The following is a 6,423-nucleotide window of genomic DNA, read 5'->3' as shown; positions in this document are numbered from 1 at the left end:
TGCGCGCCGCCGCTCAAAGCCGTGTGTGAGTTATCCGGTACAATATCATTTTAAAATGAGTGAGTCTCACGGTATTTTCATGTTCAAAATCAAATCAGAATCATTATGAAGTCCTTCCTTTTTTGCGTAAGTGGGTTTTCAGGTCTCGTTTTTTATTTCTTTACGTTTTTTTTTTTACTTATTAATTTCTAACAACAAACTAATAGGAATAATGATGGCACAGATGAGTTGGACATGCTGTGGCTGACCGCCTCGGTACCGACTGATGGCATCGCTTATCAGGCGTCTCATGAGTCTCAATGTCACCATCCACATCAGCCATCTAGTATTTGTGCTGTAACTGTATTTTATTATATTGTAATGAACAGTTGATGCTACAACTTACTTGTTGATGATTTTTAGTTTGGTATAGTGAGACATACTTGCTTTCAAATGTGGAAGAAGTCACTCTACAGTATTGCCTTGCTTACACCCGGTAAGATACAATCAGCTTACTTTAATATCCTCAGAATAAGAGATTCCTGTTTGACGCCTAAACTGAAACACGCCGCTTGTACGAGCATGACCGACTAATTAGCTTACCGATATGCTTATTATTAATTATCAATATTCACACACTCACCGGCGGTTTCACTTTAGGTTGTTTACTGAAATTAAATAATGAAGCCAAATTATTTACTGTTAAAAAGTTGACCGACGCTGACTTATTATGATTTTAATCTTCAAACACTGCACTTAAATTAGACATAAACATAACTTTATTTCGACATCAAACTTAAAATAATACACAATTTAAAATTGTCCTACTAAAATTTCGTCAACTTTTTAGCACCCTTATATTCTCACCGCTTGCCAATGTCAACTATCAACCGCTAAGGGGGTTTTCATAGTACTTATTCTTTTTAAAATGTAATGCTTTTAATAAATTATTTTTTTAACTTTGCGTAGTTGGTTGTTGAGTTGAAAGTGGTGATAGAGAGATTCGAAGTGTCTTGAATTTTAAAATTAGTTTTGCCTTATTTGATTTTTTATCACATCTATAAAGACGAGTTTATTCGCTTGCCTAAAATATTCACTTCGACTTTTCTCTAGCAATGCTTTAAGTGCTTCGCAGTTGCGGCTTCAACCCTCGCTTACGTTGAGGCCAGATAGGCTATGCTTATTTGAAGTGTTCACGTAGATGTAATAATAAATACTTGGTTTTCTTTTGTTTGTCGTACAGTAACCGCACTCTCTAATGGTCATTATGTTGCAGTTTGTACTACCACTAACATGTCACGTCCAGAACTGTCATGTAAGCTAAAGGTATAAATTTATTTGTCTATTTAAATTATAACCATGCCTACGACCGACAAGCATGACCGTCTTTGTTTCTCTCCCGAGAACCGGAAGATGTGTAATTGATCACAATCGATGCAGCCACATGTCGTAACTTCCCTCACAGCCTCTTAAGCTTTGTTATAGCAACAGTTGGTATTTATTGGGTACACTTTGGACGCTACAAACCTCTAGAACGCCCTCGCCCTGGTAAAAGTTGACTAGCATCATGCTTTAGCTTTTTTGTAAATATAGTCACGCTTAAATGAGATTGGCTGCGCAATAATGATTATACTTCAAGCGTTCTGCATGCCATTTAGATATTATATATCATACCTACTATGTGCATAATGCAGCGTACTTTAACACCACTCTCTGACGGTAACGGCAACTCGAGAACGAGATTAACTATTTTGGGCTCGTAGTAATAATTTAAATGTTGTGTAATTCTTGTACCAACAGATTTTACAATATAAAGGTGACACACACTGAACTGGCGGGCTAGTAAATGAAAGAATGCTTGTAAGGTTCAATCATATTGTGCAACGAATCTTGTAAAGTTATTGTAATATTGAAGCAGCGAAACGATTTCATTTCTTGTAATTTCGCCTTCCGTGTGTCCCGTTTAGTGTTTATTTATGTAGCGACTGAGAAACTACACACGCATAATGTCTGATTAGAACTAGACCACCTACTTACTTCATGATTGCGGTAAACTGTTAGAAATAGCCAATCGAATGCCATCTTCGTCAAGACTGTGACACGTCTCATACAATGCAACAGTCGTTCACACTTTGCTCTTTGATATTACAAAAACTATTTCAGCGTTATTTTTCAGACGGCTGTGCAATGAGGATATTGTTCAATGTCAGATGTATGAATGTCCAAAAAATGATCAATTAGATTTAGTATTAACACTATTAACATAATAAATTCATGAACCGCTGACGTTGTGTGATATAGATATAAATGATGAATTGTGATATAATTTTACTTACAGAATAATGTTTAGTCACAAGTCTGACTGTTCATGAAGTAGTTACATAAAACACAGAAGGCCGTCATTCCTCAGTTGATCCATGATGGATAAGCTCCGTACAATTCTTCGAGAAGGCCAAGTCGACTATGACAATAATATTTAAATTACTCGTAAGAACGTAACTTGTAAGTGACACTAATATTGATTATCTGCGTTCTGTGTTATACCGAACGATATTTATTCAACAATAATTAAACGTTGATAACAATGCTAAAGAAAATTTTCGGCCACATGTCTCTTAGACTTATACATTGTAGGATGCACTGTATGACGGCCTACGATTTGTTGTACAATGAAAAACCGTCCTTAATAAGTAATTGTTATATTTTCAGTTACTGGACACCCTCCCGGTGTGCCAAGATTTTAATCGACAAGGATGTACAAGACCTACCTGCAGATTTGTTCATATTCGTGAAGGTGGGTGTAAATGTTTTATACAACCGTTTCATAATTAAAATACCTCGTCCGTTTGGATCTGCTGCAAATAAGTCATGTAACTTTCTCAATCAGAACGCAGTATCGTTCGATCTAGTTACTGTCATAACTTAAATTCAATAAAGTTTTTGTTGGATACTCACCTATGAGTGATTTTGTATTCTCTTTCCATTGTTTAATATATTGAAAGCATTGTGGGCAGTTTTGACAGTAACTGTAGCTTTAATGAAATATTAATAACCATTCCCATTATTATTTTTTTGTGTAGGAACTATATTGTAATGCCTCTCCTTTTTCCTCATTTCTTGCATGATCACTGTATTTACATTGTTAATACCGAACTAGTAGTATTCATTTAACGTTTATAGTAGACAGTATTTATCTAGAAATTAGTCTAATATTTCTTAGTTGTGTTTAATGCAAAATAGATGGAGCTTCCATTTATTTATACAAATTTGATAATAGAAATTCTAGATGTAGGTAGTGCTAGAAATAACGCATAGTCTAACTTTTCTCTGTTTTCTTCATTAACTACCAATAACTCATAATCCACTTTTCTAAAGTCCATAGACGAACCATTTATAAAAAGATTCGTGTGATTATTAACTATGCCAATTATATTTTTTGAACGTACGCTGTTTTATTCCCATCGCGAGCGGTTTAAAAAATGTTTTTTGTTTGAAGTGTTGTGTGGACACTGGGCAGACGCGAAATAACGTGATTGTTGTGTTTCCAGGGTGCGGGCTGCAGGTGGTGGGTTCCCGCGTGGTGGTGTGCCGCGACGCCGCCGCGGGCGCGTGCCGGCGCGCCGCCTGCCGCTACTACCACATCCCCGTGCAGTTGCCGCCGGCCCTGCGACCCCCCTAACCTGACCACCACCCTCACCCTTCACCCTCCCCCTCACCCATACCCTCTCACCTCTCACTTTTCTTCACCCATCCAAAAGTCCAGTATTCAGCCCCGCATCGCCGCGTTATCCATATCGATCGCGCCTCTGGCACACTCGGGAATGGCAGGTTCGGCCGGATCGCACTGTCGCTCCCGCGGCTGAGGTGGTGATATCTTAGTAAATATCGGTTAGTTTAGAACGGCTGGGGCGAGTGGCGCGGCCCGCCATACGCGGCCGCCACTCGACTCGGCCGGGAATGTTCGTTAAGTCTTCGGGAAAGAGTGTGTACATAAGTAGCGGGATATGATTCTCAGGCACGGTCATGCGATTGTGATATGAATAGATTTCGAGGCGCCGGAGCCATTTGAGTAATTTTATCGAGATCGTACCGAGATCGTCAAATAGGTAGTTAGTGAGGTTTCAAATGTTTTATTACTATTTTTTATTTTTTTTAAGATGTGATGAGTTCCTGTAAAGATCGGTGCGTCTGCCGTTTGGCGTCGCACAAACTTTGTTGTATACATAATATAAGTGATGTATTGTCGAGACGGGTGGGGCGGCGGCGCCGCGGAGGCCGCGCCGGCGCCGGCCTGCCCGCGGCTTCTGGCGAGACGGCCCAGGCCGGTGTCAAAAGTTGCCTCTCCGCACTCCTAACGTGAGCATTTTTGTGAGAATTATGTTACTTTTTTATGAATTATAAAATTTTGTTTTACTAGGTGACAAGTTTACAGTAGTTTAGATTAAGTGAACCAGTAATGAAACACCAATAGAGTAGCCGCTTCTCTCCTTCGGCACTGAAACTTTTGACGCCGGAGCACAATTTCACGTTTAGTGTCGCGCGCGTGCAGTCCGCCGCGCGGCCGCTCGCGCGGCGCCGCACGCGCACCCGGTTCACACGTTAGCATAGATCACGACACTCGTAGAGTGATAGGACAGACATTCGAAATACAATGAACGTTATTGGACAATATTAAAATGAAGAAGGCATACTTCCAAGCTATTTAAATTCTAGGATAGAACGTCGGCTTTATTCCAGATAGATTTTGCTAGATAATCATTACTTTACTGATAATCGATCCTCGTTTATCGAAGCACAAAATAGTGACCGGCGATCGAGTCCGACTATCTCTCGCGGAGTACAGCGTTACTAAAATAGCAGTTATGTTTTGGACACGAGCAGTATTAACGTTTGATCAAAGGTCTCTGCGCACGCGCACGCGCCGCGTGGCGGCAAGGAGCGGGCGCGCGGCCGCCGCGCGTCCCGAGGGCATGGAAGCCTAATGCCTAATATTATTCCTAGTCCATATCCTTTTTGTTGATCAGTCATGCGATTAATATTAGAATAAATATTAATAATTTGATTTATTCCTCCCATTTAGTGGATATTTTGATAATGATATATTAATAATAAAAAATATTTAAGATACATAATACATATTTGATTCTAAATCCTGATAAAGTGACACTACGTTAGTAATTTAGTCGGAGGGATACTTGTGCCGTGATTATATTTTTAGGTATATATTATGAAATAATTCCTAGCGTCGGAATTAAAGAAGTGATTAATGTGTAAGCGTGTTATGATATATTTATTGTCGTATCGTAAGTGGAATGCCATATCGATAAAAGGTGAATATATCGGAAGCGGAGTCAAACTCATTAGAACTCGTTGCGTTTGTGTTTTGTTGGTTGTTATTATCGGTCCGTGCTAGTGACTAGAGTGATCACTTCACTTTTATCAATACGGCACTATGGCTCTTAAATGTATAAGTTGTCATTTTATTTTTTGTTAAAATTTATCGTTTCATGGATTATTTGTTGCCTATAATTTTATAATCAAAATTTTATGATCTGACGCATTTATTGTAAGACAATCGATTACTTTTATATTTAATTAGTGTGATATAAATGACTATGGTATCAAATTGCCGTTATGAAAGATGAACATCGAAAGTATCCTTCCTGTTTAGAAGGGACTCTTCTGGCCCAAGGTTTCTAGTGGATTTTTTTATTTTCTTTTGTTGTATTTTTAATGTTGCGTGTGTCTTACACATAATATATTTCATTTTTGTGATATTTTTAACTATAAAGTACTGTTATAATAAATCCAAGTGGAATAATGATGACCTAATTAAATATTCAAGAATTTATTTGTAAATCACGAAAAAAAATATGTAAAACTGTAAATATATTGTCAAAAAAATGAACTGCAACAATAATTGATTATTATATCTCTCATCAAATACACTGTAAGTTCTTTGAGTACCTTACTAATGGTATCTAAATATGTAGTACAGTCTACTTAAAGGTAAACCGGTCCAGTGAACAAATATTGATAATATTGTGAACATTTTTTATTCACGAGCAATCACAGAAAGTACATGACATTGTAATATTATTTATGAAATTACTATGTGATGTGATCTTCGGATCAATTTTGAGTACAGTATAGATAATAAACAACTGAATATGTGATTTGACAATTTTATTTAAACACTCCCAAGTTCGCTTTTGATTAAAGTGCGCGCATAGTAAGTACCTAGTATTTAGGTAGGTTTAGTATCGAGTCGCGCACTAATTTGCAGTACATATTAATATTATATATCATAGCTGCTGCCAAGAATTTGTCTACCGCTGTCTCGCGGGAACTGCAATATATATAGTTAGATTGATAGATCTCCATACCAAATTTCATATAAATCGGTTGGGACATACCTACATATTGCATGATTGAGTGACAAAC

The 6,423-nt window shown here is 37.8% G+C and overlaps 1 long non-coding RNA gene across 1 annotated transcript; it reads left to right on the top strand.

The window, feature by feature from the left end:
• Window positions 1–70: 70 nt before the first annotated feature.
• On the top strand, window positions 71–6,155 carry LOC141426512 (uncharacterized). The gene is made up of 2 exons (XR_012451240.1): window positions 71–2,773; window positions 3,528–6,155. It is a non-coding gene; the product is annotated as an uncharacterized lncRNA (long non-coding RNA).
• The last annotated feature ends 268 nt before the right edge of the window (window positions 6,156–6,423 follow it).

This window comes from Choristoneura fumiferana, chromosome 3 (assembly GCF_025370935.1).
Source record: "Choristoneura fumiferana chromosome 3, NRCan_CFum_1, whole genome shotgun sequence".
In the NCBI taxonomy this organism is placed as follows: Eukaryota; Metazoa; Arthropoda; class Insecta; order Lepidoptera; family Tortricidae; genus Choristoneura; species Choristoneura fumiferana.
This window is presented reverse-complemented; position numbering and strand designations above follow the sequence as displayed.